At 38.6% G+C, this 27,181-nt stretch overlaps 1 long non-coding RNA gene across 11 annotated transcripts in view; it reads left to right on the top strand.

Annotated features, from left to right (window-relative positions):
- Window positions 1-27,181, top strand: part of LOC311442568 — a 259,074-nt gene that overhangs the window by 130,510 nt on the left and 101,383 nt on the right. For all 11 annotated transcript variants that reach the window (XR_014696743.1, XR_014696744.1, XR_014696745.1 and 8 more), the window contains one exon: window positions 16,505-16,607. This is a non-coding gene — a long non-coding RNA (uncharacterized lncRNA). The remainder of the gene's footprint in view (window positions 1-16,504; window positions 16,608-27,181) is intronic.

Below are 27,181 nucleotides of genomic sequence, written 5' to 3'. Positions count from 1 at the left end.
CTTATACACAGCCCTGGGCTTAGGTTTTTGTAAATAATAATAAAAAAGCAACAGTAGCTTCATTTAGAATAAGACTAATTTTAAAGCATAGATAATGCCTAAGATACACAAATATATGAAAAATATAACCACCCCTCACCTCCCACTCTAATGTGGCGTTAAATTTCAGCTGGGGAGAGGGCACCTAGACTTCCTCCCAGAATGCAGCTGAGCAGAAGCTGGAATATGTTATTGTTGGCCCCTTCCATGTACGTATGCACAATGGGAGGATCTCAGCCATTGTCACTACTTTTTTCTCCTTGCCCTACACGCAAAATAACCATTGTTGGTTGGCCCTGGTGATGTGGAAGTTAAGATGCATGCACCTCTCAACTGGAAGGACACTTTTTTGTAATCACAGTCTGATGCAAAAGTAAATTCAATCCTATATGCAGCTGTATTTTTCAAAGGTAAAGATCTTTGGAGAACCATCACTGCTTCACTGAGGGATTTGTAAAAAAAATAAATAAATAAATAAAATAAAAATGTGTGTGTATATATATATATACATACATATATATATATTTTTTTTTCAAAGCAGTTTAAGAAAAATTCTAAATGCTGAGCCAACCGTATACATTTACATTTTAACGTTTCTAATGAGATTTTATGGCATGATAATTAATAAGCAGCAACACATTGAGTCTCCTGGTCTGGGCCTGTTAGAACCATCTACACTGGCCTCTTATGCTGTGTAATGAAATAAATGTAACCTTCTCTGGTGCATGAGCTTTGAGATGTCACTCCTGCTGGGACTGGGGGAGGAGGGCAATGAATCATGATGCTCAGCAGCTTTCCTATCAAGAACATGTTACAGACCAATGCTCATCAGCAAAATACAGTTTTAGAAAATGTGGCTTAAGAAAGCTGAGCTGATTGGAAAACAGGCACCAGTACAAATCAGAATACTCATGACTTGAGAGCATTTTAGTGGGTTTCATTTTACTGCTATTGATATGAAGCAATTCTGGAATGACAGTGTAAACGTGAAGTTGCTAATTAGTTGTCCGTATTAGTCCTGCCTCATGATGATAGGATAGAATGTTTTCAGAATTGTCCAGTTTTATTGCTTCTTTCCTAGAGGCACAAAGAATCATTTAATGTAGCAACTTGAGCTATGTTCTTCCTTTCTTACCTCCTTTTCATGCCTTCACATAAAAGGAATGTAGTTGTCAAATGGTGTCTGTAGCAGCTGAAAGGCGACTGCTAACATCCGGATCTGGTAAAGAGCTCAGCATCTTCTCTGCTGTTTATTATGTCAGCAGGCTTGTGGATGTCTGGCATCTTTTTTCTGACTTGAACTTGGGACCTCGTGCAATTGGGTTGTGTTAGAGTGATAGTCTTCTGAATTGAATGTGAAATAGAGAGTTCAGTAAGAAACTGCAAGGCCAAGTCTTTGGGCTGCCTTCTTATCTCTTGCTTGGGTTTTGTTTGATTTATACGATCTGTCATCTGCTAACCAAGCAAATCAACACTGAATCTTTAAATGAAGATTTGTCTATCATCTATCTACATCCTAGCATATCTATGTTATATGTCTTCAGTAGAAATGTTAATGAATCAAGCAGCACTGTGCTTCCCTTGAGGTGAATAAATACTGCTTATCCCTTGAGAGGCTGGAGTCTGGGGAAAGCTGTGTTTTTTCCAAAATCACCTAAGAAACTAGTAGCAGAATACGATGCGTTCTTTTTCCACAAATTTGTTAGCTTCAGTGATAAAGCATTTGTAGAAAATGTTGTTGTTTTCTATGCAAAGTATTATAAATGATATTTCTGTTACAGGATTAGCCAGAGTAGCCTTGTGATTTATGCATTAAATCTGTGAGCCAAATTCTGGGAAGACTGAAGTTAAAAATAGGGCAGTAATAATGAAAAAATTGAAGTAATTTGGCCATGGAAAACATTATATAAAAATTCAATAAAAGATGATAAAATGAATTTAGAAGATAGTCAGTTTTGATTTAATAATCAGAGGGGGGGAAAAAAAAGGAACTAATGAAAGACAAGGATCTCCCTTCTGTCTGCTCATCTTTTTTCTAATACTTTTGTTTTTTAATATATTGAAATATGTCTTTTACCATGCAGTAGTTTGCACTAACTGTGATGGATTTCATTTTGTGGTTGGGACTGGGGCTACCAGCCATTGCCAGCCTATCCATGGGCTGTGCTTGGCCTCGTGCTTGCTGATGGATGGCACAGCAGCGCATGTTGGAACTAGCCAGGCCTAGGGCTGAGCCAAGCTCCCTAATGATCTGCCAGTTCAACACATGTCCCTGGGCAGTGTGTGTTAGCAAGGTTAGTAGGAATCCCTAGAAGCAATTTAAAGCCTCTCCTTGCTACTTAAAAATCCTGTAGAAAGAACAGCTCCTCCAAGCACAGCTCTCCTTGCATGTTCCTGGAGCATTTGCACTTTATGCCCTGCAAAGTTAAGTAAAGTCCTATACTTTTGGTTTAATTGTTTTAGTGTACATCTGTTCTCCATGTCAACTTCTGTTTCTTCCCTCTTTTTTCCTAGTGTAATTGTAGTTCTTTTAAGTTTGTGTGGTGAAAATTGGCTATAATTGTTTTACATACAAAGTTGAAAACTTTTTAAAAAAAAAAAAAAATAAATAAAGGCAAACCCATGAAAGTTAGAGAACAGATCAGAACTCTGATGATGATGATCAGTTCAGTAAGACAGAAGAACTAGCTGGGTCTAGGGCCCTCAGCCTTTATCTCTGCCATTGAATAATGAAGCTCTGTTTAGCAAGGGGGTGTCCTGCAGGGGTGGGTGATGAGACCTCTGATGTGTTCTTTCAGAAGCAGATGGGGAACAGGAACAGTTTCAGAATGATCGTGCCTGTAGGGTCACTTGGCTTTATAAACTAACAAAGAACTGGACTGCTGTCATGACAAGAATAGTGAAATAGTAAAGATAAGTAAGTAACATTTCAGCCATGTTCAGCTGCATCATGTCAAAGAACCACATTCAACATGTTAATAGTTAAGAGGTCTTTCTTCAGGCCCATGTTCAGGACAGAGAGAAATGCACCCTTTTGGTGGTTTTTATTGGCATATTTCCTTGTGTTTGAACTCTATGCAGCACTCTGATATTTGTTAGCTGCTGTTCCAGGGAAAAAGCAATAAAGTGGACAACAGGAGAGAAGGAACAGGGATGGGCATTTCTGATTTCAAAATACATGTTGTTTTGCAGCATTAGTTTGCATTATGCTGCTAAGCACTAGTTATTTGTTATTTGTGGAGTACAGTATTACACGCAGATAATTCCTCCTGGTGTAGGGCAACAAGGTGAGCTGCCTTTTTTTTTTTTTTTTTTTTCTTTTTCCTTTGGCAAATATATAGAGGTGTTACTTGTTTCAGTCCTAGGAGGAACTGTTCCCACCGTGTACAAGAAACCTTGATGGGAAGCATTTTTATTATTATTATTATTTTTTTTTTTTAAGAAAAAAAAAAATATTATTTTTTTATTTTTATTTATTTTTTTATTTTTTATTTATTATTATTATTATTTTTTTTTCTGCTGATAGACATGGGATTGGTATAATTGGAAACTTCTTTCAGGATCTCCTATTATGAGTTTCTTTGTATTATATTCCTAGTGAGGGTGCTTACATTCATTTTAAGATACCATATTTACTTGAATTAGGTACAGACGTTTCCTATGGTTTTGCTTAACGTGGCCAAAGCAATGATGTAACTGCTGCCTGCTGACTGAGTGTGAATAGTCACCTAATGCATTCATTACTAGCATAGGGCTGTAATTTGAGCAAATATGCTGATTTGATTATCTGCTCCAAACCAAAGAATTCTAGCATGGTTCAGGATGAATTCTCATAGTGACATTGTCATCTTTGCATTCTTCCTTTATCCTTATAGTTATTTGCACTATTCCTGTCCTGTGGCAATCAGATCCACTAATGTTCCTTAATTTTTTTTTATGATAGTTTCCCATATAGCTTTTTGTGGTGCAGATCATAGCTTTTGCAAATTATGTGGGCATTAGAGAAAATCCTGTTTTTTTTTTTTTTTTTTTTCTGATAGAAATATTTCTGAGACTGGAGAATATAACCCTTCTTCCTTGTTTAAGATAAACTGGAAAAATGAATTGCCTGTCCCCCCCATTATGAATGATAATAACTAAGTGTTCGAGTTCAGTTGTGTGATGGAGGGATCTATTTTGGAGACAGAATCATTAAACAGAAGAGCAGGGGCATAGGTTGGTGGAATCTCTTGTTTCAGAGAAGGAATCAACTGAAAGTAAACACACAGCTGAGAGTGTACTTCTTTGGTAGAGTAATGCCTAGAGATGAGAACAAAGAACTTTCTTCAGATGGTTTCATTCCTGTGTTATTCAAGGAGTAGGATTTCTGGGACTCAAGTAATTTTATGCCAGTTCTCCTGATTGTTGCACTGTTGTTCTAGTGCCTATTCAATAAAGTCTGATTCTTCCCAAAAGTGTTGGATTATTACACATGTGCTGTTGATTTCTGGATATAGAACAGTCCTTGGCAGAAACATTCGATATATTGCATATGTGCCCTGTGAGGGTATAACATGTCTGTAGTCGGTCTAGGGTTTTTGCCAGGAAAAGGCTACCTCATGTCTGGAAAGCCCAGACAAATTCCTTACAATTTATCCAGATGAGATTAGAAAAGGGGTAAAAAAAAAAATAAAAATATTGTACATTCACTCCCCCCAGAAAGACCCCAGGAGACCTGCAGGAGTTACCTGTTATGTCTCCTTGGTGGAAAGTGATGTCAGCTACACCTATGACATTCCTAATTAATGTCTCTAAATCTGCTCTGAAAGACCTCTAGGAATGGTTCTCTGGAGCTTCCCTAGACAAGTCATTCCCATGCTTCGCTGTCCTTAATTTAGAAAGACTTTTCCTAAAGTCTAAATTTAACCACTTCTTTTAATCTGTTTTCATAGATCACATTTTCCAGCACTTGATTATTCTAATAATGTTCTCTGTACGTGGTTTGGGTCTATTGTCACAAAAAAAAACAAACAACAAAATAAAAAACAGACAAAGAGAAAAGGGGAGGGTAGGGCAGAGGGAGCCCTAAACCCCCACTTTATGTACTTTTGTGTCTTGAAGTCTGTTTATGCTCCACATTTTTTTTTGTTTGTTTGTTTTGAGGAAAACCTGCAGAATAGCATAACTGACTCATGTTCATCTTGGAGATCCCCTGCAAGGATTCTGAATTTTAATCCATCTTCCAAAGTTTTGGCATTCTTGCTCCACTTTGTGATATTTGCATTTAATAGTGCATTCTTCCATCAGCAAATAATTAGTGATGATTTTGAGGGGAATGGCATCTAGATGGTGCTTCGTGCAACCTTTTGGCATAATCTCTCCTCTTTGACAATGTGTGGGTCACTAAGTTGCAGCCATAATTTTGCTTCTGTTATACAGGTGTTTGAAAGAGTAAACTTCCCTGGTTTGCATAGGAGGACATGATGGCAGCATTAGATGCCTTAAGTCAGAGATTTTTATTTTGTTTTAGAAAGAAATTAGACTGGTTTTGATGTAATTTGCTTTGGACAAATCCATGTTGGCTGCTCATAATCTCCTTGTTGTATTCCAGGTGGTTACAAATGGTTTATTTGTTCCAGATTTTTTCCAGGAAACTGCAGTTAAGCTGCCTAGCCTATAATTTTCTTCTCCTCAATTTATATTTTTTTTGATACTACGCATTAACTTTTTATTTCTCTGCTTTTCAGTGGCCTTGCCTGTCTCCTACAAGTTCTCAGAGATAACTGCTAATCATTTTTCCATGCAATTGTTTAGGTAAAAAAGGGATGTGGGATATCCGTAGTACATCAGAAAAACAAATAATAAATCTGACTCTAAATTATTTTATTGGAAGGAAAAAAGCCCCCCAAACCCTGACAATTGTCTGTATGCGTGGGCCTAGGCATTTTGCAATTCTTAATTTAGCAATCCTGGAAGTGGAGTGCAGTAGTGTAAGAAGTAGGGGAGAGAGCACAGTCTTCCCGGTGAATAAATTGCCTTCTTCCTTTGTCTCCTGCAGACCATCTTGTTGTCTTTAATAGCTTGCCTCGTATTTCAGTAGTTGCCATGGCAGCTAATAATTTATTATTGAGCTAAGTAATAATTGCTTTATAATTATAAATCCAAGCAACTTGCTGGCACATCTATCTGAAAACTTATGCACTAATTCTTTTCATATCGATCTTCCTCCCCACTTGATCTTTTTGCATTGGTGAATTATGTTTTATCTCACCTGTTAACACCAAGGAAAATCAAACTAAAGCTTTTGTGTTTAAATTTTTTTTTTTTTTTTTTTTTTTTTTTTTAATCCAGGTGCTAGAAAGCCTCTCTGACCAGCACAGAACTAGGTTACCTCTTTGGATGCCTTGATATAAATCAAGCAAAAAAGAAAGTTGGTTTAAGCCATTCCTATGTGCTTCTACTGAAATATTTTCTCTGCTTTGTCTTAAAAATGTATATATTTTGATAATATTAATAATTGCGTTTTGATTTTTTATATGTATAAAATTAAACATTAATGTTAAAGATGCACATGGGCAAGAATTTTCATGCATTAAGGTGGAAATTTCCAATGGGAACCATCCTTTGCTTGGATACTGGCAAAAATTGGACATTGATTTGGTTGCTGATAGCTTGTCTTATTGCATCCTTAAGTTGCTTGCTAGTCTGTATGATCTGTTGCATCTTGTTTGTAGCTTAGGTTTGAGCTATTTAGCAAAAGTATCTCAACAGGTTGAGATAATTATGAGTACAGTAGGGAACCGATGTGGCTGAAAATGGAATTATACAGTATGTGTAAATGACATAAATACTCTTTTTTCAGCAGAATAATATTTTCAGATAAACTAAGTTGTAGATAAATGCATGTTTTTCTATTTGGGAGCTGCATTTCTCATGACAAAACTGAGAGCCATTTTTATTTAGTAGCATTTCTAAGCAGCCTGTGCAAAGTTTTAGTGGTATCGCAACAAATCCAAGTCTTGTTACATCATGCAGTCCTCACAAGCTAGATGACTTTAATCCTCACAAAGTCCCTGTCTTGCAGCATTTCTAGGTAAACAGGCACAACATACATTTCATGATGAATGCATCTGCCTTGGATGTGGTACAGACCACAGCAAATGCCCAATGTGCAAAATGCATGTGAACTGCTCTCCTACGGACACTGTGATACTATACACACGCTTGATCCCTGTGTTCACTTATTTGAAGATTAATCTTGATTTAGGAGACATTGTACTTTGCTTGGCAGTGTGTCAGTTCTATGGAGGCACTGTAATAGACTGAAGTATTTAGTGAAAGAGGAAGCAAAAGCAGTTTAGTCAACAGTTCAGTAGTTATAAATCTAGACGTAGAGCAAAAACAGTGAATATAGGCTTCAGCTTTTTCTAAATGGATGTTTCTTTCATACCTGCAGTAAGACAGAGGAGAAGGATTGTGTACTGCATTTCTAGTTTAAGATCTTCACAGTATTTTCACTGAAGGCATTTGTGACGGTTCTGCAGCTAAATAACATTAAACCTCGGTGAGTAATTTTCACTGCTGCATGGTAGAGGATGTAAGCAAATATTTCCAGGTAGGTGATAGCATGGAGATATCCTTCAAGAAGGAGGCTTTGAATTTCAAAAGGTATATGAAAGCTGTATCACTTGCTGTGTACTTGTTTTGTAAGACAAACTGTTTTCAGATGCATTTTCATCCTGATTTATTTTTATCTTCATTGATAACCAAAGAACCCTTGAGCATTAGGCATTTACTTGCTTTTGCATCTAATAAGCAGGCCCAAGTATCAAAGGTACCATTGGGCAGTAAGTGTACTGTTAAGCAGTACTACTATATTAGCATCATGGTTTATGTTTAGTCCACAGTTTACAGAAAGCTTTGCAAACCTCACTGGATTCTTTTCTTCAGTTTTACTGAAAATATCTAAGCTACCTTAAAGTCAAGTTATATATGGAGGATGCTACCAAGGCCACTCTTCCCTACAAGGTCTGGCTACCTAAACCTGGCACTTGGGAACAGTGTAACACATATGCGGTTTATGTGTGGATGCTGCTCAGCTGTGTTGCCGGGACTTTGTCCTCTCGGTGAGGCTCTGCTCAGCCTTGGCACTGCATGCCTGCAGTTGTGCCAATTCCAGGTCCAGTCCAGGCTTCTGGTGATGGCCAGCCTGGGGAGCCTTTGTGAATACAGGCATGTCTGGGAGCCCATACCATAGCCTCAGCAGTGAACATGCACCTTTCACAGCACCATGCTGTTTAGTTTTTGCTGTAGTTTCCAGTAACCAGTTGATTATAATATATACATGTACGTATACATATGGCATTAAAAGCCTTAAAGGTCTCATGCTGAAAAAGTGTAGTCACGCTGAACTGACAGATGAAGTAGTTCAGCCAAATAACAGCCTGCAAACTTGCTTTCCAGGTTAATTTGGACCACTTAAATGCACAGAATGTTGCTTTTTTGTTTGTTTGTTTGTTTTTGAGGTTGAGATGAGGGATTGGGAAGAACTTTAAGTACCCAAATGATGTTTAAAACCCAGCAATTATTTAGAATTGCTCAGACTTGCCCATGAACTAAAATATGTACCTTAAAAACAAGAAGGCAAATACATCTGGGTGGTAAGTAATGATCAAACCCTTGTCTATTTACTGTTAATGCATGTGGTCCTATCTTCTGGGGGTCAAAGAAATCAGCTCTGGTAGTGAAAAACTGCTGCTACCTAGGGAGAAGTCGTGACTGAGCACTACAGGGGCCTTTCCACGTGGTTGGGTGCAGCAGCTATGAGCTGTTCTGCCCATGGCCAACCTCAGTGCTGAGCCTGAGGGATTCTGGGGGGCAGCATCCATGTCAGGGTGAGCTCAAGGACAAAGTCCAGCAGGACTTTGAGCTGTGAGTGTGTGGACTTCCTGATACCACAACGGTGATTTTTATTTTTATTTTTATTTTATTTTTAAAGCTGCTTTGTGATTGTTGCAGTTCTGTTACAGAATTGATCCAGAGCTCTACTCTGTCTTTGACCCTGTTCTTTGTTGCAAGTGACTGGGGAATACTGTCAGGCAGGCCTATTGCTCCCTTCCTGTGTCTGTAGCTGTTTATACTGGTCACTGCTTTCTGTTTCAGTGTGTTGATGTTTCGTTTACCACTAGCGCTTGCCTTCTTTCACTGCTTTTTTTCTCTACTGACTATAAGGGATCGTTTACTCATGTTATGTTTTAATTTTGCTGTTAACGTGCTTGATTGGAAAAATGTTCTTGTAACAGTTATAAAAAAGTGTGTGCAAGACAGCACAAATGACATGTAAGCTTATGCTGTGAGGTTTGGTTAATTGAAGATAAACAAATTTATTATCTTGCAATTAGTGTGGCTTGTATATGTAAATGGCTTCCTAGCAAGTTCAACAACTTGATTCAACATGCTGCTTTTGACTTGGCACCAGGTTTCATTTTAACTTAAAAGCTTCTTGGAAGGGTTTTCCTTTTGGTTCTCTTGGCTCCTTGATATATAGACAAGATACCGTATCACGCTCTTTCAAATTCTTCTACAGAAACCTTGGTGATGGTGGGGAATTATAAGCTTTCTGGAAAATGCACTTTTTAGTTGTATATTTTTGCAACATCCTTCACAGTTGATCAGTGATACAGGGGCTGTTAGACACTTCAGCAATACAAATATGAATGTGAGCAAGCACAATACAGACGTAAAATGTTTTTCTTTTCTAATTTCAGAGTATAATCCAGCTCTATGAGATGATTCCTAATTGATAGGAGTGATTAGCTTTCTTTTATTGTTATTGTTTTCATAAGAGAAGAGGCATACAGAATAGGAGAAATTAGTAGTTTGGGATCATGGGAAGGAGTGCTGTTGAAATGTGAAACTGTTGTTGGAGCTAGGCAGACTCATTCTGCCATAATTACCCCATTGACCCACAGATGAACTTTACTTTTCAAAGAAACAATTTTGGAATGTTTCCTGGGGAACATTTTGCTGTTGATGTGTGAGCGTACAGTGCAAGATGCTAAAGATATATCAAAACTTGTGGCTACGTATTAGCATAATGATGAATGCAGCTGCCTAGCACTGCTCTACAGTCAGTTTATAGCTCATCATAACTTTTGTAGGATTGCTTCGTGTCCTTGTGAACAACTGTCCATGGAGCTGTGTGATGCTCAAAGATGCCAGATGCCATTATTTCTACATGTTCAAAGTGCATTGTTTTGAGTGAGTATGGAAAGCTTGGGGCCTGATGCTAGATAGTGCTAGACAGGGGGACTTGGCACCTTGTGAACAGGACCAGAAGTATTTAAAAAAAAAAAAAAGAAAAAAAAAAGCATAGAGGGTTTGTCTTAATTCAATCACATAGCTTCTCCTTCTCCCATTTAAAGGTATGGATCTGGTTGCCTTTCCTTGTGCTTGATCAGAAACCAGCAGACACATCTATTCTGTATTAGCCAGCTTCTTTTCTTCCACCTGTGTGCAGTGCAAGGAACTGTGAACCAGGATTTGATCACTCGAGATATCTGTAGACTAAGAAATGTGTTATAGCAAGGAGCTAAACATGCTGGAGAATGAACTTTCTGATTAGAGTAAAATCTAATTCTTTTAATGAAATAGCTGTTTCTGAAGAGCAGGTTTGCTGTGGTTACTCAGATTTCCATTTATGTTATCAATGAAGTCTTTCGAAACAAATCCCTGGTAAAAGAATAATCCTGACAATTCAAGGATGAGTTGTAGCTGATTAATAAGTTAAATCATAATATAATGTAAAATGGTCTAACACACTGAAAGTTAATTGAATAGACAAAATTCTTAACATACTGATGACCCAATTCTGGAATTGATCCATAAGCCTTTGCCTTTGTAACAATAACGAGTTTTTTTTTTTAATTCTTTGACATGGTTTTAATAAGGTAGCTGTGGAAATTCTTAATGCTTATAATGGCATTTTTTCACTGAACTAATTTGTGGAACTCATAAATATGAATATCACTATTAGATTATATTGTGTGGAAGTGAAAAAAGCAAAAGTGTTTCTGAATTATCAAAAGTTCATCTTGAAAACACTTCTGAGCTTTTCATTTATTAATTGTATTTTCCTCAGAGGTAAAAAGTCTGTTTCCACAGACAAATAGTCCCCTTATTCTTCAGAAGATGCAGCTCTCAGGTACCTTTCATTCCAAATCCTTGCCTGCATAATTAAAACACAAACTCGAGACCTTTTTCTCAGCATTTCCATCGTCTATTTCTCATTATGCTTCTTGATGAGATTTTTAGGCTTCACAGAACACCGTCTAGGCAGCTAATCCGATGCAGTGCTAAGATCACAGCACTTCTTGTGTAATTCTTATTAGGTTAATCAAGAAACTTACTGAAGCAGGAGGTTTTTTAAGGCCTGCCAAGTCTGAAACCATAGATCAAAGTTCATAGCCCTCTGACCCTTTTGCCCTAACTTGCCTCAGCAAAGTCTACATGAATGGCCTTATTGTGGTTATGGCAATGTCCGAGAGTCTGTACATTTGCAATTGTTTAGGCTTAAGAGAGGCATTGTGTTGTGAGTGATGAAATGCATTTTCTTCTCTTTCCAAAGTGTAGAGGTTTCCACCTCCATTGCCTATACAAGTGCACCGGTGATCACAATAGCGCTTAGGTGATCCTTGTTCCTGTCGGACTGAGCACCCAGCTTTATGACAGGGTGTAATTAAATGCCTCAGAAGGCAATGTTAGGAAAACAGCGGTGAGGAACAGGGGAAAAGCTTAATTTCCATATGGTCAGCCAAGCAAGAACAAGACCAGCATTGTGATCTGGAGTAGACAGTTTAAGCATTATTAAAGAGATGTCTATTCTTTACGTTGTCTCTTGAATGGCCCTGCACTTCTTTGATTGCACTTCTTCGTGCTCAAAACCTCTTCCTAAACCAAATGCTTTTTGCATGGTGTGACTTCTTTGGTCATTACTATTAATATAGTAGCAAGGATTATTTATAATAACACTGATCTTAAGAATGGAAGTGAAATAGTTTAATTAAATGAAGTTTGACCCAGAAAAGATTAGGGAATTTTACTAAGGTTCCCCTAATAACATTTTGATTTATGTCCTTTTTCAGGGTGAAGTTACAAAAGCAAGATCCAAGTAGTGTTGGTTCTCTTAGGGAGCATGGGTAGAAATGCTAACTGTGCTTCCAAAGGGGATCTGAAGTTCTTTGGGCACATTAGATTGTATTCAGTTTTCTTAAACTTCCTGAGTTAACTTCTCTAAAAGATAACCAGTGGCGCTCTGGAGCTAGCAATTAGCAAAAAAGTTTTCGCTCTCGTATATTCTGTGTTATGAGAGTGAGAGCTACTTAAGTACTCAAATGTAAAACTGACATCTTGATTTTAGATGTGCATGTTATCACACAGCTGCTGTGATGTTGGGGTGATCTCGTGTCGCATCTGACAATGTTGGCCCCACAGCCTGTGGGAGTTTGGGTGTTTTGGGCATGAGCTGTGGCTTTAAGAAATTCATCTAAACAGGGTCTGTGTTCTCTCGTGGTCAAAAGAGCATAGGGAAAAGTATGCAACTTCCACAGTGTAGAAATTAAGGGATCAGGGGGCCGACATGGGTATTTTTTTTCTTGATATGATTGATTAAATTTCAAGTAAATGTTTAAGAACAACATAACACTGTTTCTGGAGGAGCTAGCTTGAAAGTCAATACTTGTATAACAATAAAATCTGGCATTTCTGAGCACACCCGTATGTATGTAGCAAAGCATAGGAACGTGGTACCAGACACTGCAGGAGTTTATTAAGAGAAAGCAAGAGATGTTCAGATCACAAATTTACTAATTAAAGAGGAGTGTCGATTGATTAAAGCAGGATGTTCATTTACAAAACAAAGCAAACAAAGTGGTTCTGGCAATTACGGCCCTCCCTCTTATTGCAGGAAAACATTTGAAAGTTTGACAGGCAGTTGTTTACTTAGTGTGTGCATTCAGTTCTCCTCTGATCTTCAAATCTATAGAAAATCGCTATCACCTGCAGGAAGTTCTCAAGATAAATACCCAATGGCACATCTTGTGCAGTCAGGCTGCTGCCTTTCAAACAGGAGCAGTGAAAGGCAGAAGCAATAAAAAGGATGTCTTTGAGGGGTCTAAATTTTTTCTGCTCAACCCCATCTTGATTACAGCTTAATATTAAAATGCATCCTTTTGCCTGCTGCAGCCAAGCCGCTTTCAACTCTGTGTAAAACAGAAGTGTCGGTTTTGTTCGATGCTTAGATACTGAACATTCAGATGCATTAGGATTAGAGGAGGCAAAGTTTATTTTGGTAGATTGATACCAACAGCAGTATGACAGATATGATACAACCACACACTGCATCACCTTGGGAAGGAGCGTATGGGCAGAAGAGAATATTTTCATCACTATAAGCAAACTAATATGCAGTATTACCTTATTTATGGCTTGAAAAAGTGACAGAGACAGTTAAATCTTTGTGTCAGTCAAGTCCTGATTTAAAGTTCCAGCTGTCAGTGTTCAAGAATTCAAGAACTCAATTATATTATGACCTTTCATCTTTTTCCACTTTATGGCCCAGGCTCCTCTTTTTCTTTTTCTATTTTTTTTTTTTTCTCTTTTCCCCTTGTGCTCTTTTCTTAAAATAAAAGCAGGGGTTGAAAAATCTTTTCCCACAACTGTTTTTTTTTTTTTTTTTTTTTTTTTTCTCTTACATAATTATCGTTTTCACAGTTGTAATTCTATGGCATTTCTTCCTGGCGTATTCTCACTCACAGAGCTAAATGGGATTTACCAATTCACTTCTGGAAACGAAATGGCCTAATGTTCCTCTGTGGTTATCTACCCTTTCAGCTGGTGGGATATATGCTCTGCCTTCTGCCTGCTTAGTGCCCTGTAGATAAATTTGTACAGAATTTCTTTAGCTGTCAGGGTGATGGATGGGCGGTACAGTGGAGCCTGCTCAGCCAGAGCAAGTGGCTCCCTTTGCCATCCATCACTCTTCTGCTGTCAGCCCCCTGATTGGGACTTCAGAGCAGGTCCAGATTTCGTCTAGGTCACAGTGCCACAGAAAAACAATTAGTTTGTCAAGGATATACATATTTTAGCATGAGGATATTTGACATCTGAAATGCTGCTGTGTCCAGTATTCAATAAATCAGATTTTTGTTCTAAGTAGGGACTGTGTGCAGAGGAGAGAGAGGAGTGTGTCACACTGGGCATTGCTGTAGCTATGATTGTGGATGGGGGAGGTGGGAAGGGGGGAAAAGTGTGTAGCAAGTTAGAAAAAAAAAGAAAATGGAAAAGAAGCGTTTGATACCTGAGCACTTGAAGCAGATGTACATTTTAACAGGGATGTTAAAAAACAGCTCTGGCCTTTTTAAGGATTTAGGTTTTCTTTCCTACAAGTAATTTTTAGTAACTCTGGTTGTCTTTGGGTTTTAGATCATTCTCTGGCTTGATTTGTTGGCTCCTTTGACTCACCAACTATTTGCAAAATAGAGAGAAAAGTACCAAAATAAATTGAAGTATTTCTTCCCATTTGTGTTATATTTCACTAAGACGGGTTTTTCTCTGTCATTACATTTCATGCGTTTAGCTGGTAATTTAAGTTGCTGCTCATAAACACCAGTCAGGATTTTTAATTCAGGGTTGTCCTTAGCTCTTGCTTATGAACTTAATGGGACACCCCCCCCCCCCTCCCCCCCCCCCCAATTTAAAGCTGTTGGAGAGAAGAAATGGGATACCTAGATGGACAATTCATTTACTTTGCAGTGAAATGGGGTTAACTGTGTGTTGATTATCATCCAGTGGTTTTACTGTTCTGTGAGGGGTTCCTCCACCATTCATGTACCTCCTCAGCTTCTGGTGGGGCCAGCCCACCACAGGCATGCTACCAGTGGCTAAATGTGTCTTCCCTTCGGAGGGTGCTGACTCTCATGGCCTGCTGGAGAATACCTGAAGCATGAAGTCATGCTGAGAAGGAGAACTACTTTGGTTATGAAGAAGGCTATAAGGTGTTATAAACCTGCTTTCCGGGCATGAATTGCTTCAATGAAGGATGGAAAACCCCAGGTTTGAGGTTGTCAAAGTGGTAACATATGTACACTACTACTCTTGAGCATGCCGTGGGGTAAGAGAACAGATTACACGTGCTTTGTAACGCTATGCAGGCTAACAGCAGTCAACCACGTGGTGACTTGAGCAGGGTTTCCATACTGGCTGTGTGCACCCATTGAGCCTGATGCAGCACTAGCATCCTGAATCTGTATGCAAGTCTTCGTTCTTGGGTCCCAGCAGCTCTCTTTTGGGAACAGACATGGTAACAGTGACTACTTTCAATCTGAACAATCTACTTGTGTTTGTATGTATAAACCAATTAGCTATAAAGTGTGCTGTGGTACTAGAGTACCAATGATATTTTCTGAAAGTAAATTGGTTGTATTTAGCATTTCAATGCCTGAAGAAGGTGTTGCAGCATTTTGCAAATTAAATGGCTTTGCAAATAACTATAATGTTCTGTGCTTAAGTGGAGAAGATGCTTAAAATCATAGTCTTCTTTCTTTGAAACTTGTGTGGCATGCTTCAAGCCTCTGGAGACAGAATAGCTGTGTTGTGGATGTGCTGAGCAAGCGCAGCAGTAAGTCAGCTCCTTGTTTGCTTATATTCCCGTTATCTGTTACCATCCGCTCTGTGTCAGTCTGAGCAACTATGGTTACAGGACTGTTTTCTTAGAAGACTGCTACATATTTATATTTGAGCAGGGAAGATTTCTGCTTGGAGCTGTTACCAGTGGATCAGCAGGGAAAATAAATCTTCACTAAATTTGCATTTTTACATTTTCAAGTGATCAATTACATTTATCAAGTTTCTGGATAAACACAGATTATCTCTTCAGCTCAGTAAAATTAAAATGTTTCTTCTCCATATGCAGAGCAGAAGCTCTTGCTGTATGGATGCTGTGCAGACAGCCTCCTTGATGGCTGTGAGACAGATGATATAATTAAGTCTATGTTGACATATTTAGAGGGAATTACGCCCTCTCCACACATCTGTATTTTAAGGATGTGGACTTTTCAGCATGTTTGCACAGTGGAACAAATCAGGAATAGCCACTGTAGCTGAAAGCAATGGAGACTTTAACTCTAGTACTAGTATTTCTTTCCCAGTCCTCTTCCAAACTTTTTTTTAGACAACTGTTTGTTGTATTATTGTATTCAAACCTGTCCTTCCTTTTTGGGAAGAATTTAAACTTAATCCTGGTTTATTGAGATAGAAAATAAGTCTAGAAAATTAATAAATAAAAATTATCATAGTGGGGAATAGTTATTGGCTTCTTGTTTCTGAGAGTTAACAGAAGTTCATGGAAGCAATATGCCCACAGAATGATTCTGAACATGGTATAAGTGGAGTGTTTTCATCCTAACTTCTCTTTCTCTCAAATAAATAGAGAACCGGGGCTTTGGCAGATGGATAGCCAAGAGTACAGGAGTACTGTAACTGCCACAGGAGCTGCAAGACAAGCACCAGGCTGAGGGGTCACAACAGAGATGGTAAATATCTAAATGCATTTTGAAATGAGTGCCTCTGATTTTTAAAGCCTTTTAACATCTTATACAGTATTTGGACAGAATAATGATTCTTGTGCTTCACTCATCTTGAAAAATATCAAGTGACAGTTCAGCTGGCTGCTATTTTATGCTGCTATGTCTGCTTATTTGCATCGCAGGTGGCTGCAAATTCAGTTTTTTGGGGAAACTAGGGGTAATATTTTTGAATACCTGTAAGATCATCATTTGTGGCTCTAAAGTACCATTGCAGGTAGTGTGATGTGTGTTCATGTGGGCATCAAGGAATTGTCCATCTAGTTTCGGTGGTCACAAAGCTCCATATAAATATAGTGACTGAGGTCTGATGTGGCCAAAGGAAGGAGAATGAATAGTTTTAAGCAGTAAATGACAGACTATTGAAGAAGGAACAAAATGGTAAGTTTGTTTAGGAGATAAGTATTCAATACAGTGAGGGCAAAGTATGCATAATATAGTATCTTGGGGTTTGACTAGTTACCTGTAACAAGACCCTGAGACTGTGCAGTTGGAATCATTGGGTGTTCAGTATGTGGAACTGAATTTTCCATCTGAATATCACTTTGGTGTTTTAAAGCTGGAAGAGACCACTACAGCCACCCCTTTGTTTTATCAAAGAGTACTTGTATATTCAATCCAAAATCCATTTAATTTTATTTTCTGTACCTGTTGTTCTTTGTAAGTCCTTGGGTGAAGCCCTGTAGTTATCAGTGCATTGTCATTTGAGGCGAGATATCTAAATAATGCAACTGATGTGTCCTATGAGTACTGACATTTAGTGACTCCCACAGTTCCACAAGAGCTGCTTTTTCTCCAGGGCTCTGGTATGAACATGACCTTCTATAATGCTAAATATTAAAACAACTGTTTTAAGCTTCATGTTTTAGTTCTAAAAGCAAAGGAACAAAGTCACAGTGGAAGCCAGCTGGCAGACTTGCATAGCAATGTGCAAATCTTTCCCCTTTAGAAATACCAGAATTTAGATTTGCACTTAAATCACAAGTCAATATGAATTTGAACTATCCAAGAACTCATTTATGCACATCACAAAGCCAGCCCACAAATTGGTACAGTACTTTTCACTTGGCAGTCATTCCTCCAGAGATATCCAGGACAGAAATAGCAAGGGTAGTGCAGGCCAGATATATGCTGGCAGAGCTGCTGATGGTAGAAAACTTGCTCAGCACCTGCCTGGTTGTGCTGTGCCTGGCTGCCATCACCTCCGTTAGACTTCTGCATTTACAATGACTGCGATTGTCTGTCTTATTTAAGAGTAATGGTGTATGTTTTTTTTATTGTTTAACCTGAGCTAAAATTTTAAATGCTATTGAAGCGCACAAGAAGATTGGAGAGCACAGCAGGGCTGAGCAGAATCAGTGTTCAGAAAATTGTCACTTCTTGGGACTCAGGCTTGCAATTGGCTGTGTCTAGGCAAGCACTTGTTCCTCTTCCCTGCTGTGCAAAGCTCTGTCAGGGCTGACAGTTCTCCACGTGGGTGTGGAGATCTCTGGCTTTAACAACTCATTTTACCTTAGTATTTAGAAACTGAAATTGGTGTAATTGTTAATCAGCCTATTTACTTCTGTTTGCTGGAGTTAATGTCTGATGGTAATCCCAATGACTTTCAAGTGAACTGTGTAACATCAGGAATAAATGTGGATCATTAATTTAAAAAAAAAAAAAAAAAAAAAAGAATTGAAAGAATTGGAGCTTAGGTCAGGATGATCTTAAATCCTCTCAAGGCCACGTAGTCAGCACTGGAAGACAGATCTGCGTAGCCTCATGAAAGAAATCTTCAACCCAAGTTGTTTTTGAGAGACCCTGAAGAAAGAGGTTCCCTGCACAACATGAAAACACCATGGCAGTCTTATTTCATATGAAATATAAAACTGTGCTTATGGTGCCTGCAAAGTCAGTGGCACTGCAAAGAAAGCAGAAAAGAAAAACAGGTTTTACCTGGGGATTTTTGCTAAACGTTAACCTATCACTGAATCCTGCCTGGATAATTCATGAGATGGCTAAGAGTCTCCTCTTATACGCATGCTGTCTCCAGCACCCTGGCGTGCTTTACCTTCTGGAGAACGAGAAAAGCTGGCAGGGATTCCTCTTGCTGGCACTGACAGCAACATGTTCGCTGGCAGAAGTATAAAGCTCCACTCTGCAGAATTGCTTTTAACGAGTGTAGGATATCTTGGAAGTGCAGAAGACTGCAGCCAGCATTGATTGCTGTCCCAGCTAAATTCCTTCTATGCGCTGTGCGTGGGACCTGCTGTATCCAAGTTGCAACCCTTTAATTCTTAGTTTGTTTTGTATCTCTGCAAAACTACCCTTGCAAAGTCTGACCAAAATGATGAAAAATTCTTTATCTTACTTTTGCTGTGTAGTTTTTAAACAGTTTGTGTTAAAAAAAAAAAAAAAAAAAAAAAGTGAAGCCTGATCTATTTCAGAGAAATAATAATATCAATATTTTTTTTTTAATGTCTTCCTTTGAAACTTTCCTGAAATATTTGATAAACATTTAAAATTATTAAGAACCTGGGAAAGAAATGACAGGCACTAACTAAAGCAGTAACTATCCTGAGAACCCCTCTTTCCTCATGGGGATGCCAAAATTGTGGTGTACTCAGTGCAGAACCCTTATTGTGGCAAAAAATAGCAGCTTGTGTGGACCTAACTGTGCTGTTCCCTGGGAGCGAACCACAGGTTCCCTCAGAAGGGCTTTGCTTTCGATGGGATCGCTTTGATCCAATTCTGTTAATCTGTGTTAGTCTGTCTGCTCTAATTAGCCCAAGCTTTTAATGGCAGTGATAAGTGGAGTTAGTGCTCATTATCTTAGTTGGGAATGACTGCAGTAGTAGCCCATTCCAGCAAGACTGGAAGATTTTAATTATAATTCCTTCATGAAAGGCCATCATTTATAAAAGACAATGCCTCACAGCCGGAAGACATCCCTGCTGGACACCTCCCACCTACTCTGGGTGCATCCTGCCCTACAGCCTCTGGCTGGTTTGCAGTTCCTGAGGTTGAAATGTGGGAAAGATGGGTACTTCAGTTTCTCCTTCTTGCTTGCAGGTCACAGGCTGGCTGTTCATTTTCCTGAAAATGGGACCTCATTGCCCAAATTTTCTTTTCTGGATCATGAACTGTCTTTTGATATGCAGCTAGCTGTCTTCTTAGCTTTGCCTCTGGTCTGCTCTGCCTGTCCTCAGTGGCTGAGTGGAGAGCCTACCTTTACAATTTAAAGTTCACTTTTAGTAAGCTGCTCCTGCACCAGCAAAAGTCAATGAAAACTGCTCGATCATTTCACAGGGAGTGGATCATGGCCTTGCTCTATAGATGATGTTTGGTAGAAATACCTTCTGAATTACGGACTACAAATCTTGTAATTTTTATTCATGTGGTCTTTGTGGATGAACTGCTAGATTAAGGGCTTCTGTTTGCTTTATCCTCATTTATATAATTATTTGTTTTCTGAACGAGAAGATATTTCAGTAGAAGTGTTTGGAGGGAACATTGTATTAAATATCTGGCTTTTTGTCAGAGAAATATTTTTCAAAAGCAGCAACAATGTCTTATGAGACTTTCACATAGCTGTAGTGTGATAGGATGGTGATTGTTATAGTAAATCTTCAAAGAATCTCTATCTCTGATTCATGTAGATGGATATCTTACTGAAACACTCTTCTAGCATGTGAAAGCAGATGAATAATTCTTGCTTTGTTTCCTTAGTTATAAAGGGAAATGATTTCTCTTAACAGTAAATGATTGCAAGAATCTTATTCATGCCATGGTTTGAGAAAGTATGTGGAAAATATGGCCATGGCAGAATTGCAGTTTGGCCTTAATCCCAAGTTCACATGGGTACAGGGTTCACCTGAAAGACTCTATAGTACAAGAATTGTAAACAAAAAAAGAGAGCTAAGGAAATGAATGTAGCATATATAGGACTTGCAGACCTGGATGCTACCCAGCAAAAAAGACATGCATTGGGTGGAGAGAGACCAGAGGTGAGCAAGAAGGATGGCGAAAGAAAACACAAGCTATGAAGGCAAACTGAAAGAATTTGGTTTGTTTAGTCTAGAGGTTAAGCAAAGAAAACAGAGAAGATGTAGGCAAAAAGCTGCTGTTTGAAGGAAGAGAACGATCTGTTTTTCATGTCCACTGGGGACAGAACAAGAATTGATGAGCTTAAATTAAAGCAAAAAGAGATTAGAAGTTAGATATGAGGGGAAACTTTGCAGTTGTAAGGATAATTAGTCACTGGAATAGATTGCTTAGGGCTGCTACGGAATCACTTCAGCTCTGTAAGAACAGGCTTAGCAAACACCTGCCATAGGCAGCGATGCCGGTGCCTGGGAGCAGCAGGGTAAATGAGGGATGGTTGGGGCACCTTCCTGTCTTTCATCTCCCAGTTTCTTTGATGTGCTGGTTGTATTTTTCATTCTCATACTGCTGCTTTTTGGTACCCCATCCACCTGAAAAATCTTGGGTAAAATGGAAGATGTTTCTTTGCCTACTTCCATCGATTGTCAGGAAAACAAATATAGTGTAAAAGTGTAAACATTTGTGACTAAAGAAGAGTTAGCCTGTAGCTGATTTTGCTTGGGAGCCCAGCTCTAGGGCTACCACAACTCCTGCAACATCTGCTTCACTGTGGGGTAGCAGGAAACAGCTTGTATTACGCTTTATCAGCAAAAAGTCAGATCCAAAAGTGACAGGGCAAGCTCAAAAGGAAAAACAGCTGTTGATGAGACTGGTGACTGTGCTGTGGGCCTCAGCAAAATAAAACTTGATGGGAAGGAAAAGCAAAGTATCCCTTCATTCAGCTTGAAGAAAAATTTCCATGGTCACAGATTAGCAAATGGATTTATTCAGCAGTTTGCACAACCTGTTATTCACACTGTTGCATTGCACATTACTGACAGCTGTCTCAGTGACCCTGGCAGTGCCTTCCCCAAGGTCCCAGCAAACGGGCTGCTTTTAATGTAACAGCCGGGGTGGTTCGACTGAGGAAACAAAGTGGGGATTGCAGTTGCATAGGTCATTTCTGTTGGATAAAAGAAAATGGTGGATACGTTCAGTTCTGTAATTGTACAGGATTCATTAGAGCACTAGGCTACAAGAAAGGAAAAGAGGGAGAGAGGACTGAGGTATAATTCAGGAGTGCATAACATCAAAATTGCCAGCACTTAAATATTGAGTGGTCTGTAGTACTGAGAAGACATAAGCTATCACCTTCTTAGATTATTTTCTTTCAAATTTAGGTCTAACCATCGACTTTGAAACAGAATTTAGCCATAAAATCAAGTAAAAGCTTTATTGTACTAAATAAAGTCAGGGTAAAGCATCCTAGTTCCTTATTTGTCTTTTCAGAAAGCACTTTAAAAACTGGTTGTTATTTAGAAAGAAAAGCTGGAATTCTTGCTACAAGCTAGGCATTTATTGTCAGTGGTATCTACAAGGGACATTAGAAAGAGAGAGTGTCGTAATGTCCACTCCTTTAAATTCCTTCTTTCATCTTTGGTTCAAACCTTTTATTTAATAATGAAATATTGTTTGGATAGAAAGACAATTAAAAGCAGAGGTGTTAAACTGTTCAAAGTGTGTGTCTGTGTGTATATCCATCCATATAGTTACAAACCTGTATTGCATAAATGCAAAAAAATACCCCAAATTTGGTGAGGTGTCTGTATGTGTGTAGCTGTTAATGAGCTAAGAGAGCTGAAAACCAAACAGGATGTGCCTCATTTCCCTTGATGAGCTTTTCTGAGCAGGATCCTGGAATTTGCCTTCAGGTGAAATGTCAGGGATTGCACTTTCCTTTGGGAGAGCCAATTCTAATTAAGCAGCATACAGTCAAAATCATCTCTTTGTTTTGCCTTTATTGAGAAGCACTTGAATACCAATTTTGTCAGCACACTAATGCTGAGATCCTCACAGTTGCAGGCTACCTGAATGTATCTGAGTACTGTGGTGTTACAGTGGAGTGCAGAAGCAAGTATAAAAGTGATGGTGCCTACAAAACCTGCTAAGTGGAAGGAGCAATAGCTGATCCTTGTTATACCAGCTTTGTTTTCAATTTAGACACGGTGCAAGTAATGAAAACTTGTTAATTAAATAGTGTTTTGTTGGATTTATTTAACCTGGTGACATAAATGGCACACTTAAAACAGTGAAAGCTATTCTAGCAAAACGCTATTGGATATGGAAAACCTACCCAAACAATACGGAGAGACCATAGTTTATGCAGGAGAGGAAATTAGAGGAAATTATTTTAATTAAATGGGAGTTGTATCTGTTTAACCTGAATTTTATACTGCTTTTTTTTCCTAAGCATTCCAGATGATGGTATTTCACAGTGTGGTACAGAAAAACCTCTGTATGATTTTGTATGTTGGTATATGGACTCAAGATAGGGTAAAGATATAAAAACAGATTTCCTATGCACGTTTGTGCCTCTGGAGTACAAGAACATTCAATGTGTGGTTTTTAAGCACATTAGAAAAGCACAATCAAATGTGGGTGTACATCTGGCTTTAAATTTTTTAATTTCCTTTCAGTTTTCATCCATTTTGGTTGAGATGAGCTTTTATTAGTAAAGGGACTGATTTACTACCCATAGCTGTGTGTTAGTTGTGTAATAAGCCTGATCTGCTCAGAGCACATCTCAAGATAAGCCTGTGAGATATTGGACAGTGACACCTTCTTTTTCAAAAACATTGTAGGCGCTGGGCAAATCCCATGGAAGAGGCATTAAAGTGAGATTTTCTGATTCATGGGTTACATTCTGTCCTGTCTTCAGTGGTATGCTTAAGGCAATGATTCACTGTATTAATGTTCAAAAAAAAAAAAAAAAAAAAAGTAAATCTGAACAATCTGAACCACGTTGGCTTATGCTGAACTTGGCCATGTTATTTCTCAGAGATGTTTTGAAACTTCCTGGGGGTTGGTACTTGAGTGGATTTACATTCCTTCAGTTTTTGGAGCAGGTTACAACTCAAATAATTCTCTAGATTCTAACATGTAAATTATTCAGACTTGTCAAATTTCACCCATTTTTATTTACTCAAAGTTGCCAAATTCTGTGTAGTCTGTATAAGATTTTCAGCTGACTTCACTAACTTGCAGATGAGCCTTTGCACATGTAGTGAAATCCTTAACCTTGTGAGAATTGTACATTCTGTGTTTTTGTACTTTCCTAAGAAGAGTTCTTCTGAGCTGCTTTAATTTGAGACTTGTATTTTACTAATGGACATTTTGCTTTTACACTATGTGGAATCAATTGGATGTGATTATAAATGAGTGTGATTATGACAGTGAAAAAAGATTATTAGAAGCATCTATTAGTATTTAGTTGTCCAGCTTTTGGTATATATTAAAAGACTGTGATTTCAAAGGGAATTGAGATCTGTTTCTGAAAATGGGATTTATCTAGAACCTCACATATTCATCATTATTACTAAAAGTTCTCCACTAAGAAATAACACGTTGTTCAATTTAAATGTGAAAATGGGGTGACTGCTTTTGGCACTAATTACTCAAGAAATTTTGTTCTTGACCTTAAGAAATTTTCCTTGAGAAATCCTGTAATCACAGCTGGTGAGGAAAGTTGGGTGTATTTAACAATTAGGAAGTGGCCATCAGCATAAAACTGAAGGTCACTATCTTGAAATGTTAAATATGTCAACCCTCTGCCAGGCCTGCAGACTTCCTGATCTTCCGTATTATGGCTGTTACTGTATTTAGCAATCCAGATGTCTTCTTTGCGCAGGTTGTGGTGGGTTGTGATGCAAAAAGTGCAGGAGCTGTGTTCCCCAGGGATCATTGTGCAAGTTGCAAGGCCTCTTTAAAATACTCCCAGAAATGACATACCACGTGCAGCTGAGGCAGAGCAAGATGCTAATTTGGTGAGCGTGCCTCCTTTTGGCTTGAGCAAAATGGCTTCTTGCCATGTATGTGCTTCAGCCTCTGTTTACTTTTATTTTTCTATTGTCAGACATATAGTAATGCCAATGAAGAACCGTAAAGCCACTTGGATTGGTATTGGCTACTGTGATGCTAGCATAGTTAGGCATCACAACTGTTCTGCTGGCAAGGAACATTTTTCTTTCTTCATTTTATTTCCTATTAAGCTTCACTCCCTTTGAGAAACAACCTGAGGTATCACTGCAGGAATCAAACAAGCGTACATACAGGAGAGATGTTAACGGTCTGGCTCAGGCATATGCCACTTACATTAGTGAAGAGCTTCCTGGTGGTTTTTGTAATGTTTGTTTTCCAATACATTTTCTTTTTGAACATACCTGAGCATAGCAAACACTTCCTAATCTGTTTTGGTTCTCCCAGAATACTATTTCTGTACCTTACTGTAACTCAGCATTCTTGACATATTGTGGTGTGAACACTTAAGGTTGCTTTTTTAGTTTAGTAACTCAGCTTCTGATGCATGGATGTTGTTATAAGTGAGGCTGTGAGAGTTAATTAAGCTTCATGGTGGAATGCTTTATTGATTCAACAGATTATTCACTCTGGAAAACTGAAAACATTTGTATGCATGATGTAGTACCATAAGGAAGTTTGGTAAACATTTTGAACGGATATCTTTTAACCTGGAAGATTTATAGGCTCTTCATGAGCCTTTAAGTTACATTAGGGGAAAAACAAAAACAACACACACAGAGGATGAAAAATAAAAAATAAAAATGACACCATGACTGATGGGATTAAAGAACTTCAAGGTATTTTTTGGCTTTATTCCACATTTGTGGGATATGACTAATATAGTTAAAATAAATGTAGGGGAGTTAATAGTGATTGCCACTTGGCTAAAATCAGGGCTTGCTCAGGTTTAAGGTAATATTGATTGCTAGAGGAAAACACATGTGCATTGTCAGCTTCATTCCTGAGATAATCAGGAGTTAGTCTGAATTCAAATGAATTAGAAAGTTGGTTTTGTTGGTTAGAGAGGAAAGAACCTGATGGAGGTTTGTCTGTCTTGTACGGCAAACAAAACTCGAGGCAAGAGTGAGTGTTGGTAAAACAGAAGGTCCTGGGTGGGACCTGTCTGAGGTGTAAGTGTTGATTCAGTGCAAACAAGATAAAACTAAACTTGTCCCAGAAGTCTTCAATGTTGGAGCTTATTTACTGTGTTGCTGTTTTGCTTTACTTATTTTCTATATTGCTGCAGCTGGCTGTCAGCACAATGTGAGTGGATCAAGAGATCTATTCCTCATGCCATAGATGTCTGGGCATACAGCTCCAGTTCTCACCAGTGCTGGGAAAGCGGCGAGTTTGTTTAGGTGGTACAGGAGCAACAGCAAAACTCCTTAAATAATTGTTTAGATAATATTACTCATTTGAGATTGTATTCACTACTACTAATTAAATTGTTGGCCTAACAAGCAAAGAGGTAAATTCTGGCACCATACTAAACCACAATAATTATTAATGTAATTAAGCTTAGTTATCTGGGTAGATTAGCAGAATGGGGCATTTAGTACGGCATAAGCATGTAGCTTAAGCTGTGTTGTGTAATGGGGCATAACATAGGAAAAATCCTTCATTTTTTCCCTTGAGCAAAACAGCAGTAAGAGGATGCCTCAAAGGTACACTTTGCAGAGTTAGAACAGAATTGCTGATTGATAACAGAGGAAATTTAATATTCTTATTCTTTGAATAACTTTGTAGTAAAGCCAAGCTCTTAGAAACAGTTGATTATAGTTTCAGTAAAAATATTTAGATGACAGCTGTAAGCCTTCATTTCTACACATATGTTATAGAGCTCTTTTGTTGTTTCAGTATGTGTAAAGGAAGAAGTCAAGACGAACAAGTAAGAACACATCTGACATCCTTAAAGTTATTAGCAGCAAAAGCACTGAAAAGACAAGGCAGGTCATTTGCTCCCACCCCCCGAGTTTAACTAAACATGGTGTGAATTATTGATGGATGGGGTTTGCGCCTCAGTCAGCATTTCCCTGCCAGGCTGCACATGCCACGTAGCGTGAAGGAATCTGTGGGGTAGGTAGTAGTTGGGACACGCTGAAGAGAAGGGAAAAATCTCTTCTTGCCTACCTATTAACAAAATCTCATTATCAGCCAAGGTTTGAAATCTGTTTAAACTATTGGTTCTGTGTGAGAATATTGAGGCTTTTTCTTCCCTCTCTAAAGGTGATGGATTTATGAGAATTTCCCATTCTTGGTATTGAAGTCCTTAATAGTCTGCTGCCGTGTTGTGTGGCCAACACGTTGCTACAAACCCTATTGAATCAGCTAGCTGAAGTGAGCTAGGCATTGTCAGCATCCTGGTTGTGCTTTATTGATCCTGGAATCATACTTCTTCTATATCGCTTCTCAGGTAGCTTCTCCACTGATGCATGTTGGTACTTGCTGTGCTACTGATGGGGTTGGCTGCAGTCAGAAACAGCTGGCGAGGATTACCTTCCTCTAGGCTGTCATGCTGGCTTTTACAACTGATTTTTTGGCAGGGTGAGGAGCTGAGCTGCATTCTGCAGCCGTGGAAGATGCTGACATGGCTAATTCCT

This window comes from Aythya ferina (genome assembly GCF_964211825.1).
Source record: "Aythya ferina genome assembly, chromosome: 11".
Taxonomy (NCBI): Eukaryota; Metazoa; Chordata; class Aves; order Anseriformes; family Anatidae; genus Aythya; species Aythya ferina.
Note: the sequence above shows the minus strand (reverse complement) of the source record. Positions and strands in the feature narration are given on the sequence as shown.